The 26624-nt window shown below is 37.9% G+C and overlaps 2 pseudogenes; both read left to right on the top strand.

Annotated features, from left to right (window-relative positions):
* Positions 1–6624: 6624 nt before the first annotated feature.
* LOC140876418 (putative glutamine amidotransferase GAT1_2.1) lies at positions 6625–8014 on the top strand (annotated as a pseudogene).
* A 930-nt stretch (positions 8015–8944) lies between these two features.
* Positions 8945–13552, top strand: LOC140860380 (NAD kinase 2, chloroplastic-like; annotated as a pseudogene).
* The last annotated feature ends 13072 nt before the right edge of the window (positions 13553–26624 follow it).

Here is a 26624-nt window from a genome sequence, read left to right as displayed (position 1 = left end):
TCAAAACTTAGGCATAGCTCTGCTACGACGCTGGGATCGCTCCGGTACATCCAGATTCCCAATAAGATGCCTAAAAATCCCTATTTCTGACTAGAACGACTAAGAAAGGAGAGAGAGAGAGAGAGAGGGAGAGAGAGAGAGAGAGAGAGAGAGAGAGAGAGAGAGAGAAGAGAGGAATGAGCAAGGAATGGAACCCCTTGACCCTATATTTATAGACGCAGATCGGAACGTCCGATCACCATCGGAGCATCCGATGTCCCATCTAGTTCGTAAGCAATGACATCACTTTGCTGACCTCACTGATGATGTCACCCCTGCACAAACGGAGCGTCCTTTCTCCGATCGGAACGTCCGATCCGGCCAATACCCATTTTCTTAATTAATTCATTTAATTGTGATTAAACCCCTTAATCATCGTATTTTTGGTACGGGTCACTACATCCTCCCCCACTTAAGAAATTTTGTTCTCGAAATTTAAGTGTGAGGAAAAACACCGTAAACTAAATCAAATGTTCTTTATTACAACTGAACATTTCAAAGTACATATCTTTACATAGAAAGGTACAAAACTCAAAACAACTCTAGATGCTCAGCTCGTATCCGGCTCTCTAGCTCCCAAGTCGCTTCCTATGATCCCATACGCCGCCACTGCACCATCACCAATGGTATGCGTTTGTTGCGAAAAACTTTGTCCTTCCTGTCAAGAATCCTGAGAGGCCTTTCCACATAAGACAAATTGAAACGCCTACTACTAATAAATGCGGAATTTTTTTTTTAAAAATAATACTACATACATGCCGATACATATATGTATATAAAAATAACATACTTTTTCTTAAATAACCTGAAAAATATTAAATAAATAAATCCTTAAAAATGTTTCATGCATCAATTTAAAATAATAAACAATGCTGCTGAAAAATTTCATATGCGGAAACAATAATAAAATAAAACATGTTTCAAAATTCAACATAATAAACTAAATAGCTGCGACGGTCACGGGGTCCACTGCTCCGTGAGCTCATAAGTCCTCACCACCGGTAGGAGCTACATAAACGTCATCATGCTCACCTGCACCATATAAGCGTAGTGAGCTTAGGGGCTCAACATGTCTAATCCTTTATAACAAGGTTAAAAATAATGCATCACATAATTACTAATACATATACATGTACATGAGCATGCATGGAAATATTTTCATCACATAATAAAACTGCTGAATCATAAACTGAATCATAACCATAATCATAAACATATTATTTCTTCATCATATATAACATAATTGAGCAATGCTTTTGAAACCTGAAGATGGTCCTATCCATAAGTGTGACGCTCATGTGTCGACTGATCAGTCTCATTAATCAACGTACGATGGCGGTGATAAATCACCTCCTATGGTAGTAACCTACCGAATCATATGGTGGATAACCACCCCTATGGTAGTAAAACTACCGAATCATATGGTGGAAAACCACCCATATGTCACACATACTTCAATTTCCACCAAAATATTTTATTACTCATCATTTACATAATTATATACATAAGAAATTTCATTAATGCATGCACTGAAAATATGTTCGTAATATATATTTAATTCATTTTCATAATAAATATACTTATACTTAAAATATAAACTTTATGCATAAAATAATTAAATATATATTCCGAACTTATTTATTTTTCATGGGTTGGTCCAGACTGCTGATCACTCATCTAGGCCCATTAAACTTAAATAAAACCCAATAATCATATTTTTAGCCCAAATAACTTAATTAAACTTAACTGGGCCCAAATAAAATATTTAAGCCCATTAACTTAATTAAACAAAATAAAATTCTAGACTGGCCCAAAATCCACTGACAGGCCCAATAATTCTCATGGGCTCCCAAGCCCATAAAAATTATTAGGCTAACTTAAATAAATTATTTAAGGTCCAAATAAAATTATTTGGAGGCCCAAATAATTTTCTAACTAATTTTTTAAGCCCAAAATACACTAAAACCATTAAATACTTAAAAATTAAAATACCAGAGCCCGGCCCACCTAACCCGGACCCGGACCACTTGACCCGACCCTAGACCTACCAGACCTGACCCAGGCCCCAAACCCGACCCGAAAACACCCTAAACCCTAAACCCAATTCCCAACCCGTAGCCCCTCCTCTCCTTCCTCGACTGGGCGAGCAGCAGCTATTTCATGGCTTCTGCCACCCTGCTCCAGCCGCCCCTGGCTGGAGAACCACTGCCTAGACATAGCCCACGTCTAGGCGGTCCAAACTAGACCCCAAACCCGACCCCATGCAGTCCAGGAGAAGAGAACCCGAACCCCTTCCTTGCAACCCTAGCCATGCGCACAGCCAAACCATCGGCTGGTGTAACTTCGGCCTGGCCCTTACTTGGCTCGAACCACCAGACCAAACAGACTCTAGGGACCCTAAGGAACCCCCTCTAGGCCGTGACCAGCAGCAGTACTTCACCAGGTAAGAAAACGTGAGGTTATGATGCAACACAAACCAAGAAAACGTGAGTTGGGATATGATCAATCCAATTCTTACATAAAATCGATGCTAACAAAACAAACATAAAGAATCTGTAAATAAATCATGTAATAGCTCATATGGTGGCCAAAGAAAGGATTTAGACATGCCTTTTAAATTAAATACGAGGACTATTGCGTATTCGGGGCTCCGGGACGACGAACGAATGAAAAACCACCAAAAATCCTTGAAGAATCGGCTATGGAGGCTGAAGAAATTCTGAAAATCTGATGGTGAGGGTAGGAGAGGGTTGAAGGCGGCTAAGGGAGACAACGTAGGGTAGAGAGTGTTTTTTTTTTTTTTTGAATTATTTTGGGTAGATATAGGTCAATAATTGGTATAAATTAATTAGGTAGATAATATAATCATAAAATATAAATTTTAAACTCCTAAAATACTTACCAATCTGATAACTAATCATAAATCCCGAAATACTAATTTATAGTATTTTTAAAAATTAATAAAAGTCATTAAAATGACTTAATTTGGCAAAAAATTGACTTTCTAAAATATCTAAATAAAATATCATAAATTTTGGAAATAAAAACTTCCAAAATAATTATTTTTGGCCACTAAAAGTCTTCTAATGTATTTGGGATGAAAAATCAATATTTCGTCCGTCCACGGTCCCGTCTAAGCGATCAAAATAATAAATTCATTAAAAATCTAAAAATACAATAACTGCAGGTTAAATGATTTCATAAATTTAAATCATGCATATAATCCACATAATAACACATAAATGTCATTTAACCCAAATATAAATTTTAAATAATTATTTTTCCTAATTATTCATGCAAATTTACGTATTAAAATTTTCGTGTGTTACAATTCTCCCCCCCCCCCCCCCCCCTTAAATTGAATTTCGTCCTCGAAATTAAAGTGTTTACCCGAATAACTCTGGGTAGCGAGTCCTCATATTTGTCTTGGTCTCCCTAGTGGCTTCCTCCTCGGAGTGATTCAGCCACTGGACTTTGACCATTAGTATGACCCGCGTCCTCAATCTCCGCTCATCTCTGGCAAAGATACGAACAGGCCTCTCCTCAAATGCTAGATCTGGTGCTAAATGCAAAGGCTCGTAATCCAACACATGCGTCGGATTAGAGATGTATCTCCGAAGCATGGATACATGGAAAACGTTGTGCACTGCTGCAAGCCCTGGCGGTAGTGCTAAACGGTATGCCAAAGTGCCAACTCTCTCCAAGATCTCAAATGGCCCAATATATCTCGGATTCAACTTGCCTCTGCGACCAAATCTCATCACCCCTTTCATAGGTGATATTTTCAAAAACACATGATCACCTATTACAAACCCAAGATCTTGTCGTCGAGTATCAGCATAACTCTTCTGAAGACTCTGAGCTGTCCTCATACGATCCCGTATCTGTGTCACAATATCGACTGTCTGCTGTACAATCTCGGGACCAAGTAAAATCCTCTTGCCAACCTCATCCCAATGCACTGGCGATCTACATCTCCTCCCGTAGAGAGCTGCATAATGAGCCATACCTATAGACGACTGAAAACTGTTGTTATAGGTAAACTCCACTAATGACAGTCTAGCCTCCCAAGAGCCCTGAAAATCAATGACACAAGATCTCAGTAGATCCTCAAGAATCTGGATCACCCTCTCCGACTGATCATCTGTCTGGGGATGGAACGCTGTACTGAATAATAGCCGAGTCCCCAAAGATATGTGCAAACTCTTCCAGAATGCAGAGGTAAATCTCGAATCTCTGTCCGATACTATCGACACTGGTATGCCATGCAGTCTAACAATCTTCTTGATGTAAAGCTCTGCATACTGCGTCAATGAGTAAGTAGTCCTCACCGGCAAGAAATGAGATGACTTGGTGAGTCCATCCACGATCACCAAAATTGCTGTACATCCTCTAGTACTCCTCGGAAGGCCAACTACAAATTCCATTGTGATATTCTCCCACTTCCACTCCGAAATGGGTAGAGGCTTAAGTAACCCTGCAGGACGCTGATGCTCTGCCTTGACCTGCTGACAAGTCAAGCACTCTGATACAAATCGGCCAATATCTCTCTTCATGTCGGGCCACAAATACAATGACTGCAAATCTCTATACATCTTCGTACTTCCGGGTTGAATGGAATGCGGAGATGTATGAGCCTCTGTCAAGATCTCAATCCTCTACTGATCAACGTTCGGTACCCACATACGACCACGACACTAAATGATACCATCAACAACTATATAGAGAAGCCCGCCCTTGGCTTCATCTCTCTCCCTCAATCGCTGCAACTCCTCATCTGCAGGCTGTCCAACTCTGATACGATTCCGAAGATTCGGCTGTACCACTAACACTGCCAAACTCGGTGCCTGACCGCTCGAGTACAACTCCAGCTCGAATCTCTGAATCTCCTCCTGAAGTGGCAACTGAACTGTCACACAAGATACCATTGAAGTCTTCCGACTCAATGCATCAGCCACTACATTAGCCTTACCCGGATGGTAGCTAATGTCACAGTCATAATCCTTAACTAATTCCAACCATCGGCGCTGTCTCATGTTCAACTCCTTTTATGTGAAGAAGTACTTGAGACTCTTGTGGTCTGTGAAAATCTTGCACTTCTCACCATACAGATAGTGCCTCCAGATTTTCAAAGCAAAAACCACTGCTGCTAGCTCCAAGTCATGCGTCGGATAGTTCTGCTCATGAATCTTCAACTGTCTCGACGCATAGGCAATGACTCGGTCACTCTGCATCAATATGGCGCCCAACCCTAGCTTAGACGCGTCCGTGTAAACCACTAACTCCTCATGTGGAACAGGCATCGCCAACACTGGCGCAGATGTGAGTGCTTCCTTAAGTCGATCGAAGCTCCTCTGACAGTCTGAACTCCATACAAACTTCGCATTTTTCTTGGTCAAGGAAGTCAAGGGTACTGCAATAGAAGAAAAACCCTTGATGAACTTCCGGTAGTAGCCTGCTAAACCCAAGAAACTGCGAATCTCTGAAGCATTCTTCGGAATTCCCCAATCCTGCACTGCCTGCACTTTCGTCTGATCCACCGCTATCCCATATTTCGAAACTATATGGCCAAGAAATGCCACCTGCTCTAGCCAAAACTCGCACTTACTGAATTTCGCATATAGTCGATGCTCCCTCAAAGTCTGCAATGCTGTCTGCATGTGCTGTCTATAAGCGTTTATTTTGGACATATAACAACGGTTTTTATCAACTGTTGTCTATGAGAGTTTTTTTAGGTTAAAAGACAACAGTTTCGTAAAACTGTTGTCTTTTATAACACTTTTTAAATTATTTTATTGATACCTATAATACATATACATATATATATTCACCTACCCCTTATAATAATAATAATAATAATAATATATTATTATTATTATTATTATTATTATTTATTATTAAAAAAACGAAACCTACCGTCAAAAAAGAAAAGAAAGAAAACCTATCCCCAAAATTGCCCGACCCGAATCCATCTCTTCTCCCTTCGATTTTTCTTCGCCACTGCCGTACGTCATCGGAGAAGGTGCGACGTCCACCGGAGTAGGTTGCTTAGTGCTTGGCGATCTCGATTATGGTTGGAATCGCAAGGCTTCAGCTCGGTACTTGCACGACCAAGCTGCTTTTCTGGTATATAAATTTGTCTAGGAGAAACAAATGAAATCATCAATATTTTTTAGTGCAAAACCTATTAAAAAAAATGGAAGATAGTAGATTATTGACACCGAATCTTCACGACTGACTCTCCTACCATTTCAGTAGTAGTGTATTGCAGACCAAGAGTGGTGGGGCTTATACTCTACATTTCCCTCTCCTACGGATTATAAAACAATTGGAAGCAGAAAGACTGAAAGGTACTACAACGAGGGGTTGGCCTGGCAAGTAACCCAAAATGCTACCGCCGTCATGGATTATAAATTATCCTATGCGGCGCATCGGCTTCGACATTCATCAAAAGCCCAGAAAAATAGCGATAATTATTTAAGAATACAGGGAAATTTTTTTGAATAACCCACGATTTTAATTTCATCTATTGATCTTGTGATTTGATTGATATAGATATAGAGTTGTTTTTAGTTTTGAATAAAGATGGCAACTGATCTCTCAACAATATTGCCTCGTGTTCTTATTGTCTCTAGACGAAGCGTGCGCAAGAACAAGTTTGTGGATTTTGTGGGTACGAATCCATAAATTTCTCAGCCTTCCTCTCTCATCAATGGGTTTTTATTTTTATTTTTTCCTGTAAATTTATAAGTTTTAATCCCTTTCTTTTTCTTTTTTATCATCTGTTGATTTGTTCTTTAAAAAAAAATAATAATCCCCAAGAAAAGGTAACGCATGCATACCTTAATTTACTCCCATATTTTACATGACTATACCAATAAATTTTCATGTGATAAATATGAAAATGGAATTGTTTTGCAACAATATTATGCAGGTGAATATCACCTTGATCTCATAGTAAGTTATGGGGCCGTACCGATGATCGTTCCACGAGAATCTGGCGTGCATATGTTGCTCGAAAGCTTCGAGTCGATTCATGGCGTCCTCCTCTGTGAAGGAGAGGACATTGATCCATCTCTTTACGAAACCGAAACCTTGAATTTGTCCTCTGAAGAATTGGAAGAAATTCGTAGGATACATGTTAGTGACACTGCCATTGATAAAGAAAAGGACACCATCGAATTGAGACTTGCAAAACTTTGCCTCGAAAGGAACATTCCTTATTTGGGGATTTGCAGAGGTTCACAAGTTATGAATGTGGCTTGTGGGGGTACTCTTTATCAAGACATTGATAAAGAATTGCCCAAAGAGGTTCCTGAAAAGCAGAGAGTTGTGCATATGGATTATGATGATTATGATGGGAACCGGTATCCGGTTACGATTTTAGAGAACACGCCTTTGCAATAGTGGTTCCACGATTCTTTGGACAAAGATGGGAGAATGGAGATTTTGGTCACTAGTTATCATCATCAAGGGGTCAAGAGATTGGCTCAAAGATTTGTTCCTATGGCATTGGCACCGGATGGCTTGATTGAAGGATTTTATGATCCGGATGCATATAATCCAGAAGAGGGGAAATTCATAATGGGACTTCAGTTTCATCCCGAGAGAATGAGACGTTCGGATTCTGATGAGTTCGACTACCCCGAATGCCCTTCTGCTTATAAGGTGATCAATTGATTTTTTTAATGTATATTGATCCGAACGATTATGGAAAATAATAGACAAGCTTAATCCTGTATTGGGAATTCTACAGGAGTTCACCAAGGCAGTTGTTGCCTATCAGAAAAAGCTGAATAGCGTGACAAGTGTGCCAAAGTCGCTGAAGCTGGACGGAGAAATGGAGAAGAGGAGAAAGATTATAGTCAGGAGTTTTTCTCTTGCGAGAAACATATATTAAGGTGATCATAAGACCAGTTCATCTAAAGAATCCGAACTTGATGCTGGTGCTGAGTTTTTAGAGGTATCAACGTAGGGTAGTCCATCATCTGATTTTTACAATTATAATTTATACATATCCCACATTTTGAATCATTTTGTGCTAGTACAATGGTATACTACTTCATGTTCATTAGCAGCTTCAGGGATGGAAATCTAGTCTATGTAATGTCAAACAACTAAGCTTGAGAAATACAACAGATGATAAAAATAACTCGTCTCTAGCATTTTGGGTTACTTGCCAGGCCAACCCCTTGAGAAAATCGTTGTAGTACCTTTCAGTTTTTCTGCTTCCAAGTGTTTCATCACAGGAATGCAGTACCCAATTCCTCATCCATCAATTTGACATTAGGTAATGAGAAAAAAATGACTCTTTGCCCAAGGGAATCTTAAGGTTTTTATTGTATTTGAGTATGTAAATCCATGTGAGTCTCAGATTGGGCGGAGACAAGGGAAGAGAGTTCATCTCAGAGTGTTCAGTGGCGGGAGGATGCACTCTAGTGTATTATTAATTTGTTATTATTATTATTATTATTTTGGTGAATAATCAATAGGAAGAGATTTGGTTTTGTTTCTGATTGTATTAGGATAGTAATATAATAATTATAATTATATTCTAGTAGTGATGAAAGTCAATTTAAAATAATATTCATATGTATAGGACAGTTTGAAAATGGGGTGAAACTGTCTTCTAAAGATGTTGAAAATAATGAAAGTCCTTTGTATCATTTCCAGAAAATATTTTCATTTCTTGAGATGTGACTTGCATTGCCTTGCATACTTACTGGTCAGGTCTTTTGATTTGGACTGTACTTGAATTGGTTTGTATTTTATCTTAGAGGGTTAAAATGGTTCGATTTTGTTTTATTTCTTGAAAGTTATCAATCATTATGCATATTCACGAGGATTTGAAGCTGCTAACAAAATTGTAATCCATTTATTGTATTAAGAATAAAGCAGAAGCAAAATGCAAGTGGAAACTGCACTCTCTGTGATTGGTCCAAAGCCAACAGAATTATCGACTGTGACTCAGAACTTCGGGCCATCAGTGCCTGGATCAAATGGAAAACAACGTACATCAAGCTTGGAGGCACCTATCATGTTACTGTCAGGCCATCAAAGTGCAATTTACACAATGAAATTTAACCCTGTGGGGACTATCATTGCATCTGGTTCACATGACAGGGATATTTTTCTGTGGAATGTGCATGGTGATTGCAAGAATTTCATGGTCTTGAGAGGTCACAAAAATGCCGTGTTGGATGTTTAATGGACCACTGATGGTTCGCAGATAATATCTGCTAGTCCAGTAAAAGTTTAAGAGCATGGGATGTTGAGACAGGAAAACAGATCAAGAAAATGATTGGGCACTTGTCCAATCCACGTGTTGATTGAGGTTAACATCTATTGTGGTTTATCTGACTAACGTGGTTTTAATTCATTGTTTTCTTTATTTTAAAACTTGATTCGTCGCGCTAGTTCCCCGAATTAGTTCTTTAATTAATTGTGTCGTTTCACTAACATACTAGTTGCGCGGTTCGAGGACAATTTTCCTACTTCTTTTGAACTACTTTGACCTAATTAATTAATTTAGGTTTTATATTTACAGATTTATTAAAAAATAAAAAATATATATATTTTAAAATATTCTTTACTTTCCTTCACGGTTATGGTAGAGTTTTACTTAGAGACAAAGAAATCATATATCAACGTGTTGATTGAGGTTAACATTAGATTTTTGAACTTGCAATTGCAGAAAACACCTTTTTACTGTTGATATATATGCTTCCAACATAAAATTCAGGGGCAAAACCAAATCTGAAAGACATATTGTTCAATTTTTTAGGACTTAGGAAGGGTTAGGGAAAAACCGAATCATTACCGCTGTTTTGTTTCATTAGATTTGATATTAATTTTGTCCTATATTCTGTAGATTTGATAATCTTCTTTTACCACTGTTGCTTTCACCCATACTAGTGCTTGTGTTTTCTAAGAACTTGTTTAATTAACTTGTATATTATGAGCTCTTCCCGTCGTGTTATATTAATGATAGTTTCATGCTTTTGCATGAATTTGGATATTTATTCCTGCATGTTGCAGAAATGTGGATTATGACTGGAAGCGTACTTAGGTAAGTTACTTTGTGTGCTTTTTTGGTTGTTTATAGGTTGGATTTGAAGCTTTGAACTATTCTGATCCAAGCCCAGATTTTGCAGATCGTTTCACTTTTCCGGTGAGTTTCTGAAGTGAGTATATTGCAGATTTATTCCTCCAGTTGTTTCATTTAATCTTGGATTCCTCGGGTTTCTAACATCCCATACTGTATGCCCCTTTCCTCCACCTATGATTATATGGTGCAAAGCTAATTGCACAACCTTTTCTTGACTGTTTTTGCAATTTGTATCCATAGTTTGATGATTTTAAGAATGATTTGAGACAAGTTATCCATGGGAACAACACAGTTGATGGGGTTTATATAACTCTTAGATTGCGGCTCCACTGTGAAATATTTCGAAATGGGAAAGCAGAGCCTGGAAAGGTATTTGATGTCCTCAATGAAATTGTGGTTGATCGTGGGTTTATCCATACCTCTCAAAAATCGAGTGTTACGAACACGACCACCACATAACTAAGGTAGAGTGATTAATATTTCCTATTTCCTAAGGTTTTTGGTCCTGCTCACTGTTAATTTATGGTAGCTTTCTGCCAAGGTTGAACTGATGTGATTGACTGATTCCAAACATAAAGTTGCGAATTAGGTCATTAAGCGGTATCATTGCTACATATAATATTTATTTATTTAATAAAAAAACATCAACCGATTGTAAGACATTGATTCTTAGAAGGTACTTTTCAGCCTTGCAAACATTTATCATTTCCTGGACAGGTACAAGGAGATGGAGTTATAGTGGCCACCCCTACTGGAAGTACAACTTATTCCACATCTACTGGAGGTTCTATGGTAAGTTTCCACGGGTGTGATGCAATGATTGAGAGATTCATGTGTGGCCGCTTGAAAATCATAGTAAATTAACGTGGATGGATAATTAAGTTACAATAAAAGCTTGATCCGCCAACTTGCTGCACTTCAAGCTTAAACTAAAATTTGAGACTATTGATTTGGATTCTTAAATTTTGGTGAAAGAAAGTAAAAGCTCTCAAGTATGAAGTTCCTCTAAGAATTCACAGGAAAAATATTGTGGTTATCCCTTCATGCAGGTACGTCCAAATGTTCCGTGCATGCTTTGTACACTAATATGCCCACATTCTCTCTCGATCAGACCCATTATCCTTCCAGATTCTGCTCACCTTGAGTTGAAGGTATTCGTTTCTTCAATTACTAGACATTCCTTAGATTATTTTATTCATGTGTTCTATGAACGATTCATGATATTTTTTCATTTGATTTAACATATAGTTCTTGGGTCAATTCAAAACATACGAGTTGTCTCTTATGAAGTTGTTATCATGTGGACTATCAGATTGGAGCATTTGCAGCACCTGACAGAATCCATTGGGCTCCTGCTAGCTCTATCTTCATTATATTAGCTATTGTTGTTATTTTGTCGATTTCTTATGAAATTTATTTAGAATGTTGTAGATATTATTTTCGAATGGTGCGAAATCTTGTATTAAATTTTATTTTCACATTTTGTATTTTATTCTGAATAATTTATAATACTAGAAAATTGTATATTAAAATTTTTATTTTTTTTGTTTTTTATTTGAAAAAAGACAACGGTTTTTCACCGTTGTCGTAGGCTTTTAAAACTGTTGTTGAAAGATGTCTTGTTAAATGTCACACTCAAAGACAACAACCGTTGTCTTTGAAGGAAAAGACAACGGTTTTACAACGGTGAAAAACCGTTGTCTTTTCCTTCAAAGACAACGGTTTTTAACCGTTGTCTTTGAGCGTGACATTTAACAACACAGCCTTTAACAACAGTTTTAAAAGGCCTATGACAACGGTGAAAAACCGTTGTCTTTAGCATTTTTTCTTGTAGTGGGTTCATGAGATCCATGAAGATCGCTGGAGCATTGGTCAATCCAACCGGCATTACTAAGAACTCGTAATGCTCATAGCGTGTCCGGAAAGCAGTCTTGGTCACATCTGCATCTCTGATCCTCAACTGATGATAGCCAGATCGTAGATCGATCTTAGAGAACACCGAAGCTCCCTGTAATTGATCAAACAAATCTTCAATCCTCGGCAGTGGATACTTGTTCTTCACAGTGACCCTGTTGAGCTCTCGGTAATCGATGCAAAGTCTCATGCTACCATCCTTTTTCTTCACAAACAACACTGGAGCTCCCCAAGGATAAAAGCTAGGACGAATAAAGCCCTTCTCCAACAACTCTTGAATCTGCTCCTTCAACTCTTTCATCTCAGTAGGAGCAAGTCGATACGGTGCCTTAGAGATAGGCACAATACCTGGTATCAGATCAATACTGAACTTTACCTCTGTAGCTGGGGGGACTCCCGAAACGTCCTCCGGAAAGACCTTTGAAAAGTCACAAACCACCTCTATATCTGACAATGATCTTCTAGGTGGTTCTGATGAAGTGACTACACTGGAGAGAAACCCCTGGAAACCACATCTCAATAACTTCCTCGCACGTGTATAAGAGATAACAGGCGAGATCTCACTGCTCGGAGATGCATAGAAAACAAACTGGTCGCCTACCACTGGTTTCACTGCCGCTGTCCTCTGTCGAAAATCAATAACTGCTCCGTTGACTGACAATCAATCCATACCCAAAATCAGATCGAATCCAGTCAACGGTAAAACCACAAAATCTGCTCTGATCGTATGTCCCTGTAACTCCACCTCCATATCTCTGCAGACGCTAGTGGTAGTAAGAATCTGACCAGACGGCATAGTGACATCGTAACCTATAACAGCAACCTCAGGCTTAATGTCTACCCGCCTGATAAACTCTAGGGAGATGAACGAATGCGTGGCTCCTGAATCTAGCAATGTAAACGTGGAATTTCCTCCCACTAGAACTCTCCCTGCACGCAGAAAATCCCAACAATCCCAATACAAGTTACAAAATATTTCTCTTAATTAAACACGAATAAAATGAACATCCTACTCTAACCAAACAAACAGATAATTCATGCAATTTAAAATCATGAAGTAAATTCCCAAAAAATTTTTAAAAGAAGAAGTTTAGGAAATACCGGTGATTAAGGAGGTATCTGGGTCTGCCTCCTCAGCCTGCATGACGAACACCCGCCCAGTGGTTTTCTTCTTCTTCGGGCAGTTATATGAAACATGCCCTGGCTCCTTGCAAACATAGCATACATTGGACCCCACTAGACACTTCCCAATGTGCAGCTTCTGAAACTGCGGGCAGATCGGAACTCCTCCAGTATTTGGGGCCCCGCCCCTCTGCTGCTGCTGTGGCTGACGCCCCTGAGGCCTCTGCTGTTGTCCCTGCTGATTCGGGCCCTTAGACGGCCCAGTATACGGTTTCTTTGCAGGAGGCTGCGAAGTCGCCCTCTGATACCCTGGCTGAAACTTCCTCTTACTTTGCTGCTCTCGCTGCATCTCTCGCCACCCTTCCTTAGAACGTAATGCTCTGCTAACTGCCGCCTCATAAGTAGTGACATCCAACATGCAAACGTCATGCTTGATGTCAGCCCGCAAACCATCCACAAATTTCCTCAACTTATCCGGTGCACTGTCAGCAATAAGAGGCACAAAATGACACCCTCTCTCGAATTGGGTGATGTAATCCACCACAGACTTGTCTCCCTGGCGGAGACTCATAAACTCCCGGATCATGCGACTGCGCACATCCTCAGAGAAATACTTGGCATAGAACATGCGTCTGAACTCTATCCAAGTCAATGTAGGTAGATTCACACCTCGAACCGCATCTTCCCACCAAGAGGATGCATCACCTCTCATCATATACACTGCACACTTCACCCTGTCAGCATCAGTGATCCCCATGTAGTCAAATATGGACTCCAGTGATCGAATCCACCCCTCAGCAATGAGTGGATCAGTGGTGTCGACAAACTCCTTAGGTCCCTTCTTCTGGAACCGCTCGGCAACATCCTCATCATGTGTGAGCCTAGGACGTGCCGCCTGCTGCTCAAACAGAGCAGTAATCCCAGCCATCATATTCGCATTGGCCTGCTCCAATGACGAAAGTGGATTCTGTGGAGGTGGAGGTGGAGGTCCCCCGCGTCTGTTAACTTGTCTCGGAGGCATTCTGCACCACCACATATTTCTTTACGTAAATCGCAATGCATAACTTAAGGGTTCTAAAACTTTTCTAACATGAAAATCTTAAATCATTACATGTGCTCCTTATAATTCATAAGAAAACATTTAAAACTTACAGACCGATAGTAGTATTTCTGAGCTTCACGTGGCAGTAGGACACCCTCCAAGGACCGCGCTCTGATACCAAATGAAACGCCTACTACTAATAAATGCGGAATTTTTTTTTTTAAAAAAATAATACTACTATACATACATGCCCATACATATATGCATATAAAAATAACATACTTTTTCTTAAATAACCTGAAAAATATTAAATAAATAAATCCTTAAAAATGTTTCATGCATCAATTTAAAATAATAAACAATGCTGCTGAAAAATTTCATATGCGGAAACAATAATAAAATAAAACATGTTTCAAAATTCAATATAATAAACTAAATAGCTGCGACGGTCATGGGGTCCACTGCTCCGTGAGCTCATAAGTCCTCACCACCGGTAGGAGCTACATAAATGTCATCATGCTCACCTGCACCATATAAGCGTAGTGAGCCTAGGGGCTCAACATGTCTAATCCTTTATAACAAGGTTAAAAATAATGCATCACATAATTACTAATACATATACATGTACATGAGCATGCATGGAAATATTTTCATCACATAATAAAACTGCTGAATCATAAACTGAATCATAACCATAATCATAAACATATTATTTCTTCATCATATATAACATAATTGAGCAATGCTTTTGAAACCTGAAGATGGTCCTATCCATAAGTGTGACGCTCATGTGTCGACTGATCAGTCTCATGAACCAACGTACGATGGCGGTGATAAATCACCTCCTATGGTAGTAACCTACCGAATCATATGGTGGATAACCACCCCTACGGTAGTAAAACTACCGAATCATATGGTGAAAAACCACCCATATGTCACACATACTTCAATTTCCACCAAAATATTTTATTGCTCATCATTTACATAATTATATACATAAGAAATTTCATGAATGCATGCACTGAAAATATGTCCTTAATATATATTTAATTTATTTTCATAATAAATATACTTATACTTAAAATATAAACTTTATGCATAAAATAATTAAATATATATTCCGGACTTATTTATTTTTCATGGGTTGGTCCAGACTGCTGGTCACTCATCTAGGCCCATTAAACTTAAATAAAACCCAATAATCATATTTTTATCCCAAATAACTTAATTAAACTTAACTGGTCCCAAATAAAATATTTAAGCCCATTAACTTAATTAAACACAATAAAATTCTAGACTGGCCCAAAATCCACTGACTGACCCAATAATTCTCATGGGCTCCCAAGCCCATAAAATTATTAGGCTAACTTAAATAAATTATTTAAATAAATTATTTAAGGTCCAAATAAAATTATTTGGAGGCCCAAATAATTTTCTAACTAATTTTTAAAGCCCAAAATACACTAAAACCATTAAATACTTAAAAATTAAAATACCCAAGCCCGGCCCACCTAACCCGGACCCGGACCACCTGACCCGACCCTAGACCTACCAGACCCGACCCAGGCCCCAACATGACCCGGAAACACCCTAAACCCTAAACCCAATTCCCAACCCGTAGCCCCTCCTCTCCTTTCTCGGCTGGGTGAGCAGCAGCTATTTCATGGCTGCTGCCGCCCTGCTTTGGCCGCCCCTAGCCGGAGCACCACCGCCCAGACGTAGCCCATGTCTGGGCGGTCCCAGACCCCAAACCCGACCCCATGCAGTCCAGGAGAAGAGAACCCGAACCCCTTCCTTGCAACCCTAGCCATGCGCACAGCCAAACCATCGGCTGGTGTAACTTCGGCCTGACCCTTACTTGGCTCAAACCACCAGAACAAACCGACTCTAGGGACCCTAAGTAACCCCCTCTAGGCCGTGCCCAGCAGCAGTACTTCACCAGGTAAGAAAACGTGAGGTTATGATGCAACACAAACCAAGCAAACGTGAGTTGTGATATGATCAATCCAATTCTTACATAAAATCGATGCTAACAAAACAAACATGAAGAATCTGTAAAGAAATCATGTAATATCTCATATGGTGGCCAAAGAAAGGATTTATACATGCCTTTTAAATTAAATACGAGGATTATTGCGTATTCGGGGCTCCGACGAACGAATGAAAAACCACCAAAAATCCTTGAAGAATCGGCTATGGAGGCTGAAGAAATTATGAAAATCTGATGGTGAGGGTAGGAGAGGGTTGAAGGCAGCTAAGGGAGACAACGTAGGGTAGGGAGTGTTTTTTTTTTTTTGGAATTTTTTTTGGTAGATATAGGTCAATAATTGGTATAAATTAATTAGGTAGATAATATAATCATAAAATATAAAATTTTAAACTCCTAAAATACTTACCAATATGATAACTAATCAAAAATCCCGAAATACTAATTTATAGTATTTTTAAAAATTAATAAAAGTCATTAAAATGACTTAATTTGGCTAAAAATTAACTTTCTAAAATATCTAAATAAAATATCATCAATTTTGGAAATAAAAACTTCCAAAATAAATATTTTTGGCCACTAAAAGTTTTCTAAAATATTTGGGATTAAAAATCAATACTTCGTCCGTCCACGGTTCTGTCTACGCGATCAAAATAATAAATTCCTTAAAAATCTAAAAATACAATAACTGCGGATAAATGATTTCATAAATTTAAATCATGCATATAATCCACATAATAACACATAAATGTCATTTAACCCAAATATAAATTTTAAATAATTATTTTTCCTAATTATGCATGCAAATTTACGTATTAAAATTTTCGGGTGTAACACAAATCCTGTTCCAATTGCACCTCAGTCGGATGCAAGATGTGCGACTCGTCCGCCACGTACTGTCTCAGCAAGGACACGTTGAACACATCATGAATGCCAGAAGAGATAAGGTGGCAAAGCTAGAAGATAAGCCACATCTCCAACCTTCTCAAGAATCTTGAACTGACCGATAAATCTCGGCGACAACTTGCCCTTGATGTCGAATCTCTTCACCTTTCGGAAAGGACTCGCAAAAATACATGCTCTCTTACCTCAAAGTGCAATGGTCTGCGGTGAGTGTTAGCTTAGCTCGCCTGTCGATCCTAGGCGGCCTTAATCCTATGTCGGATCAATTCCACAGCATCGGTCATCTGCTGAATCAACTGCGGACCCTCAACTTGAAGCTAGCCAACCTTATCCCAAACCAAAGGCGTACGATAGCGGCGTCCATATAAAGCCTCGAATGGTGCCATGCCAATATTGTGATGGTAGCTGTTATTATACGCAAACTCCACCAACGCCAAATGATCATGCCATGCCGGAAAAAAATCCATCACTGTAGCTCGAAGCATATCCTCGAGGGTAAGGATAGTCCTCTCACTCTGTCCTTCGGTCTACGGATGATAAGCTGTACTCAGAATCAATGTAGTACCAAGAGCTCGTTGGAAGGTACCCCAAAACCTAGAGGTAAACCTCGGATCTCGATCACTGATGATGCTCAACGGAATCCCATGCAGGCGAACAACCTCTTGCACATATAGACGTGCCATTCAATAAAAATTAAATCCAGATTATACGGCAAAAAATGAGCGGACTTCGAAAATCGATCCACAACAGCCCATATGGCATCGTAATTCCTGGAAGACATAAGCAGGTGGGTGACAAAATCCATCATCACATGCTCCTACTTCCACTCAAGAATCTCTAAACTCTGGAGCAATCCACCAGGTCGTCAAAATTCTGCCTTGACCTGCTGACATACATGACATCGAGATTCGAATTGATAATCGTTGCGCTCCATTCCTTTCCACCAAAACCTTATACGTAGATCCTAGTAAATTTTCATACTTCCTGGATGAACATAGAATCTGCTACGGTGAGCCTGTCAGAATATCCTCTCTCAGTGTGGAAACATCAGGAACCACCACAAGTCCGGAAAGACACAACAGACCATCATTCTGCAAATGAAAACCAGAAGTATTTCCATCTTGAGCCAATTGGGCTAACTTCTGCGTCTTTGGATCAACGGCCTGAGACTCACGTATACGAGTGTTGGGGATAAGTTATCTCGTGCCCGGAAACACAGCAGAAGTTTAAAATTTTATTAAAAGATACCGAGCACTTGTGTAGCATTCAAAACTTTAAACATCCATAGGGTGTTTAAGAAGTTTTACCTATCAATCTCAAAAGATTGATTTATGGCTCCAACCAAGTTGTGAACAACTTAGCACTTGAAATGGTAGATACTATCTACATGCTTCCAAGAGCACACCTTGCTCAAATGGATTCAAAAAGTTCAAGAACACACCTTGTTCAAAAAACAGCTCCTCTTCGAATTAGGTCCACTACTAGTCAAACTAGATTCACCCTAAATATGCACTAGAATATTTAGAGCATTTTTCATTGAGATTTTTCTTAAATTTTTTTCCCAAAATGAAAATACAAAACTTGGAGAATTATGGCATAAAGTGGACGGCCATATATTGTTTTAGTGGAGGAATATATATTATTTAATTGACATGGTCAAAGATAATTATTCATGCATGGAAAAATGAAAGGCATGCATGAAAAATTGTATCAAATCTTTTAACCCTTCATATTCCCTCACAAATATAATATATATATATATATATGACACTTGAACTTAATATTTAATTAATTATTAAACTCAAATCCATTTAAGTTTAATAAATTAATTAAATTTAACTTGAACCCATTCAAGCCCACTAGTAAAATAATTATTCAACACTGTTTTATTTTGAGCTCTACTAGACTCAATACTGTTTAATTAATCCAACGCTTGAATTAATTTAATTATTTGGACTCTACAAGATTCACTAGTATTTAATTAATTTAACTCTAGAATTAATTTAATTAAGTTCATAATAATAATTTTGAATATCACCATTTTCAAAAACTAATTATTTATTCAAGTCAACTTTTAATCTTTGAACACATTCACAAATTAAAAGTTACTTTCCTCTTTATTCTCTATTAGAAGTCAAACTTCTAATTTATTTTACTTATAAAGCTAGTACTTGCGTGACCCTTAATGGTATATTGATACAACTAGCAGTGGGTTCATATCTCTATGTGATTCGGGATTAACAAGTCCCTTATATGAGCATACCCGATATAGATCTATTTTTATTTATCAACTCCTTGATAATAAGAACGTCAGAAACTCAAGGCTGATAGTACCCAACAAGTCATGTTAAACGTTCAGAATCATCGCTTACATGACTACCTAGGTATCAAATGATAGTGCCTGCAAGAACCAATCAATTATGGTTAGCGTACAGTACGGTCCCTTCAGCTCAACACCCAACCATTTTCAAAGGTAAGCGGTGAATCCCCAACTACAATGCATTGACTCCTATATGTTATTCCACAACACCCAACCTTGCCACCTGATGACCCTAGTTAAGTCGGTAAACAACTCAAAGTGAAGTGCTATCGTATAGAGTCTCCATGTTGTCCCGGGTCATAAGTACTAATGGTGTACAACTATAAACTAAGAGCTTTCCACTCGATAAATGATAAGCACATGGAAAGTCCTTTAGGGAGGGTTGTTCAGTGTACTCTACAAGGAGCACCTATTTGCATGCTTGAACATCATCATGTCCCATACCAATGAAACCTGGTACTCACAACGCAAATACTAGTCTCAAGCTCGAGCGAACTTTATCCTTTTTTGTGGAGACTGAATCGACTAGAAACGGTTTAGAATATACAGTATTCCAAATATGAGTTTCATGATAGTCATCCCATTACCATATCATATTATTTCTATTATTTGTATATTCAAGGACTTTATCTATGCAGCTAGCATGAGTATACAAAAAAAGTTGTGCCAAATTAAATAATTTCAAATATTATTAAAATAAAGATTGTCATACAAGAGTTCTCTCAAGGACCATCGGCCAACACTTGGCTCGACGGGCACCTACTCTAACAATCTCCCACTTGCACTAGAGCCAATTACCCATATGATTCAAACCCATTGATACGCGATGCATTTCGAATAATGGTCCTTGTAAAGTCTTAGATAGTGGATCAGTAACATTATCTACAGAGGCGACTCTTCCAAATGACACCTCTCCTCTTTCCACAATCTCTTGTATGATGTGGTATTTTCTCAGTATACGATTGGATATCTGATGAGACCTAGAGCAATTCCATTAAGAATAACGTCCAACTCTTGGACGAAATTCCTCATCCACACACCCTCTTTTGCTGCATCTGATGCAGCAATGTATTCGGCCTCAGTGATGGAATCAACATTGTTGTCTTGTTTGGAACTCTTCCAACAGAAAAGCAACACCATTGAGCATGAATACAAACCCAGAGGTTGACTTCAAATCATCAACATCACTTTTGAAGCTACAATCGGTACAGCCTTCCAATTTTAGTTCTCCACCCCATAGACCAAGAACATATTCTTAGTCCTTCTCAAGTACTTGAGGATGTCTTTCACAGATTTTCACTGTGGAAAACCGGGGTTCAATGGATATCTACTTGCAACACTCAATGCAAATGCCACGTCAGGACGTGTTTATATCATCGCATACATGATACTACCAATAGCAGATGCATATGAAATGCGTGTTATCGCCTCAATCTCTGCATCATTCTTGGGAGACATGGAATTGGATAGAGAAACACCATGACACATTGGTAGATGTCCTCTCTTGGACTCTTCCATCGAGAACCTATTCATGATGGTATCAATGTATGTAGACTGGGTGATACCAAGAAATCTTTTCGATCTATCCCGATAGACCTGTATTCCCAATACAAAAGATGCTTCACCCAAGTCTTGCATCGAGAACTTACAAGCTAACCATACTTTAGTTGACTGCAACATTCCTATATCATTTCCAATGAGTAGAATGTCATCAACATAAAGTACCTGAAATGTTACAGCAATCCCACTGACCTTCTTATACACAAAGTGTTCCTCAAGATTCTTAGTAAAACCAAACTCTTTGATTGTACCATAAAATCTGAGGTTCCATCTCCTAGATGCTTGTTTGAGACCATAAATAGATCTCTGAAGTTTTCATACTTTATTCTCACTTCCGATAGATATGAACCCTTCAGGCTGAGACATGTAAATCCCTTCCTTAATATCCCCATTAAGAAAAGCCGTCTTCATATCCATTTGCCATATTTCATATTCATACCATGCTGCTATAGCAAGCATTATCCTTATAGACTTGAACATTGCGACTGGAGAAAAAGTTTCCTCAAAGTCAACTCCTTGTCTTTGAGTATACCCTTTTGCTACAAATCATGCCTTCAAGGTCACCAGCTTCCCATCCGCCCCATGTTTCTTCTTGTAAATCCATTTACACCCTATAGGAACAATTCCTTCAGGTGGATCTACAAGATTCCACACTGTTAGAGTAGGTGCCCGTCGAGCCATTGTGTTGGTTGATGGTCCTTGAGAGAACTCTTGCATGACAATCTTTATTTTATTAATATTTGACATTATTTAATTTCGCACATCTTTATCTTTATACCCATGCTAGCTACATAGATAAAGCCCTTGATTATACAAATAGTAGAAAAAATATGAGATGGTCATTTGATGACTATCATGAAACTCATATTTGGAATACTTTATATTCTAAATTTTTCCAAGTCGATTCAGCCTCCATAAAGAAGGATAAAGGCCGCTCGAGCTTGAGACTAGTATTTGCGATGTGAGTACTGTTGTGAAAATTCCTCGCAAGCGTACGAGTGTCAAGTTTTAATATAGTGATAAAATCATATATCGATCCCACAGGGAGTAAAATGAAATATTCAGTACTTGTAATTAAAATAGTCTAAACTTTATCTAGAAAATAAAACTTTGAGAAATTTGCATAAAAATAAAATAATCAATGAGTTTAAAAGCACGCACACAATATTCAGATAAATATCAATCAGAGGAAAAATGGTCTAGAGGCATAGATTTCACCTGGTTTCAACAACAATCAATCCTAATTAATTAATCTTCATTAATTCCAGTCAATTAATAGCCAAGAACACTTAAGTGTATTATTCCCTCTCCCGAGTGCCGAATAAAATATATAAACTACAATTCAATTTCAATATCCCTATTAAGAATCTACATGCAGTGATAAATTCAAAACAATGTTCTTTTTGAAAGCTCTGTTAAAATTATATACTCTCCCGATCAATATAAATAATTAACAGTGTATTTTCTAATGGTCCTATTCAAAATCTCCTTTCCCGAGTTTCAGATTTCAAATAAATATAACAAATCAATTATTGATCAGATAATTGAAAAGACAATCAATTCTAGAAAAAAAATTAATCTAGAAAAAATTCAATTCAATAAAATCAAAAATTCATGAAAGTGTCTACAACAGGTTCCATCCGACCTCTAGACTATAAAAATTAGTTTCATAATAAAATTCTGAATAAAACAAAACATGTTCAAAAATCCAAACATATTCAGAATAAAATAAATAAAAGATAAAAGAAACAAATCTGTCGTCGACGCCGTGTCCGGTCTATCGATCTCCGTCTTCATTCTTCAATTAAACTCCAGAATATTCTTCCCAGAAAATCTCACGATCAACTCTGTTCTCTGATATGTTAATGTGTGTGTGGCGGCCTCTTCCTTAAGTCTGACAAAAATCTCATATATATATCACATACAAAAGCCCACAAAATCAAGCCCATAAAAATTGCCCGAAATAATAAAAATCCGAGATGGCAGCGATCGGGGCGGGCGCTCAAGGACACGCGCGGGCACGCATGAACTTCTGGAATTCAATTCTCTTGAAGCTTGATAGCTCTTCTTCCTCTCCTCTTTAGCGCTAAATCAAGCGCTGATGTTTGGCCCATTAAAGAAAGCCCATTACTGTTCTTTCTCTATACGTTCTTTTCTTCTTTTTTCTTCTTTCTTCTTTTCTTTTCCTTTTCCTTTTCTTTTATTCTTTTAATTCCTCATTTTTCTTCTATTTTTCAAATAACTTCAATAATTCTCTGCAAGCACAAAAACAACAAAACACAACATAAATCTGCTCGAAACAAATAATTAACAATTAAAATCATATATAAATTAAGTGTATAAAATACACTTATCAAATACCTCCAAACTTAGACTTTTGCTAGTCCGGAGCAAAACTATTCAAAATTAAATTTCAAAAACTCTAAAGACTCAAAAACCAACAACCAAAAAATAAACAATGATAGTCAAGAAATATTATGAAGCAATGGTCTTAGCAATGATTTCAAAAAAAATCAAATCCAATCCCATCCAACCTACTAACACATGAAAGTTTTCAGTCATAACAAAATAACCGCATAAACTCACAATCTCCGCAACTCACGTTCAAAACACCCTTATCCAAGTTCAATTCAAACATTCATAGATCATGAGGACTTTTCAAGGTAGCATAAGATCAAATATAGGATATAAAATCAAAAATACTCACAATCAGGTAAATGCAAAAAATAATAGTGTGCAAGTGTTTAGATCAAAATTCATAATCATTAAAAGCATCAATCAACAGTCCATAGGCTAAATTCTCGCAACTCTTCTCCACTAGTATATTGGGCAACTGAGACTCGGTCAATAAGACTTAATTAGCTTGTAATGTAAGGTCTGGCTTATGGCTAAAAACGAAAGATAAGAATTCAAAAATAAGGAGTAATTTATACTTATGCTTAATTCTAATTTCAACTCCTTTTCATTCACAATTTCACACTTATTTTCACTTTAGTGATTTTTTAACTTCTCATAACTTCTTTCACAAATTTTTTTATTTCTTTTCACAACTCTTTCAACTCTTTTTCTACTACCTCTTTTCATCTTTTCAATTCATCCACCACACCATTCCATTTTTCACAAATAAAACTAGAAGCATATAACATTTTAGCATTCAAATTACTCCCTTAAAGGTAGGAATTAGTGTTTAGGCTATTCAGGTAGTCAATGTAGAACCTTGAAAAAAAATGATGAATGGGGGTTTTATCACACGTTTACACGCATGCCATTCGATTTTCAATAAATCTCAAACAAGGTACTAGGGATAACATATATAAATAGGTAGCTTGAAAGGCTCAAACGAATTCAGAAAAATCGCCTAAATCATTCCTAATCATAGTTTTTGCCCGTATTTCGCCTCGAAGAGTGTCTGAACTAGTTCTAGACAAGTCTCAATCCACAATTAAATCATACAAATATCAATCAGTGCATAAAAGAATAATCATCAGCAGTAAACGATGATTTTCAACAAAAATTCAGATTTTTGTACCTCAATGTACTCATATACGTGTAGGCTCAAATAGGCAACTAAGGGTAGATTTTTTCAATAAAATTCAGGCCCAAAATCTCAGACAATGCCTCAATCATATTTATGTCTGTATGTCTCAAAAATCATATTCAAGCATTAATCAAAGAGTATATAGGAAATTGTTCATTCAATTGGTTCCATTTTTTCAAAAATATTTTGTCAGATAGGTAGACAATCATGGATTTCAGTTATAGCACAAAAAATTTTTTTCATCAGCCATGCATCCAATTATTTCTCGACTTCTTTTCAACTCAACTCACAACAAATAAATTCAACAAAAATTTTTATCTATGCAGCACACATAATTAACCAACTACTAAATCAAACACTAATTCACCCTCCAAACTTAATGTAATCATTGTCCCTAATGATTAAAAACAAGAAAACGAACAAAGGACTCATACCTTCGACATCCATCAAGCATCAGTACTCGATGTGATTAAAATTTCCATTAAAATAACTTGCAACCGCAATCGCAACCATTGGAGAGGAGGTGATAAGCAACGACCACATCCATTTTAATCTGAAAAGAGAACATGCACACGGTTAAGGCACAAAAGTGAAACCCAAAACAATCGAGAAGAATGTTATCTCGACTTGTCATTTGTATGCTCAAAGGCGCAAGTATGTTGCATGTTTGTAAGCTCGTGCAAGGAGTGTTTTGTGCTGCTAGGTGGAGTGTTGCTGTCATGTGAGAGCTGCTGCAATGGTGCGATAGCGCACAAATGTACCATGTTGGGGAGCTGGTTGGCGCAAGTGTGAGAGCTAACGCACATGGGGAGGCTGCTGCAGGGTTGTTCGCGCAAGGTTTAGCACGTTAGCGCATGATGAAGGCGCTGATGGTGATGTTTGTTTGCGCAGATGGTTTCGCGGTTGGGGAGGGTGGGACGCGCGTTAGCGCAGGTTGAAGCGCAGATGGTGGAGTTGGTAGCGCGATTGCGCTTGATTAAGCGCTGATGGTCTGCGCGGTTGGTGATTGTGTTGGCGCAAGGTAGGAATGCGTGATAGCGCTTTGATTAGCGCTGTTTAGTAGCGATTGTGCGTGTTGGAGCGCTGTTCGTGCATCAGTGAAGCAAAGAGGAAGCGCGGGCGCGCCTCTAATTTGCAAAACAACTCCAATTTTGTATAGGGTATCGCGCGGGTGCTCGATTAATGGGATGGGCGCACCCTCTCCTCGAATTGAGATTTCTGTAGCCTGAAATTTTTTGAAAATTAACCAAAATTAAGCTCACAAATTTAAAATAAAAATACTTAAAAAAAATTAATAACAAAAAATTAAATAAACTAAAAATAAAAGCAAATAAAAGAAAATGCTTGGGTTGCCTCCCAAGTAGCGCTTGGTTTTACGTCAGCCCGACTTTCACCGGTGTTAGATCTTCCATTTCTCCTTTACTCGCCAAATAAATTTCACAAACCGCCTTTTAAATTTTGCTCTCTTTTTCGTGGCCTTCTTCGTCGATAAATTTGGCGCTTTACTCTTTGATTCAACCTCAAAATCAGCTCTTGGACAGCTCTCCAACTTCACAATCGGTTCAATTAAGCACAGTTCTTTTATGGGTGGATTGGGTGCTTTCGTGAATAAGTTGAAAATCACTCTCTCGCCTTCCACACCCATAGATAATTCACCCTTCTTGACTTCGATCTTGGTATCCGCAGTGGCCAGGTGAAACGACCCTAACACTCTAAATATAAATAAATATGCGGAATTTTATTTATTTTTAAAATAAAACTAAGTAAAATAGATGTACATACATGCCCATACATATATGCACAGAATAAATAGATTTTAAAATAAATAACTTAAATAAAAACAACCTTTAATAAATTAAATATCTGAGTCTAACATTTAATAAAATACTGACATAAGCAAAATAAATAAAATTTGCATGCACTGAAAATATTTGAATAAAAACATACAATAGTGTCAATTTACTGAAAATAAGTAAAAATGTGTAACATAATAAAATATTCAAAACATGCATATAGACTCAGACAACGGTCACGGGGTCACTGCATGTCCGCTCATAGGTCCTCGCCGCCGGTGGGTACTACGTCCTCCTC

This window comes from Henckelia pumila, chromosome 1 (genome assembly GCF_033568475.1).
Source record: "Henckelia pumila isolate YLH828 chromosome 1, ASM3356847v2, whole genome shotgun sequence".
Taxonomy (NCBI): domain Eukaryota; kingdom Viridiplantae; phylum Streptophyta; class Magnoliopsida; order Lamiales; family Gesneriaceae; genus Henckelia; species Henckelia pumila.
The sequence above is the reverse complement of the archived record's forward strand: the minus strand, read 5'-3'. Positions and strand labels throughout refer to the sequence as shown.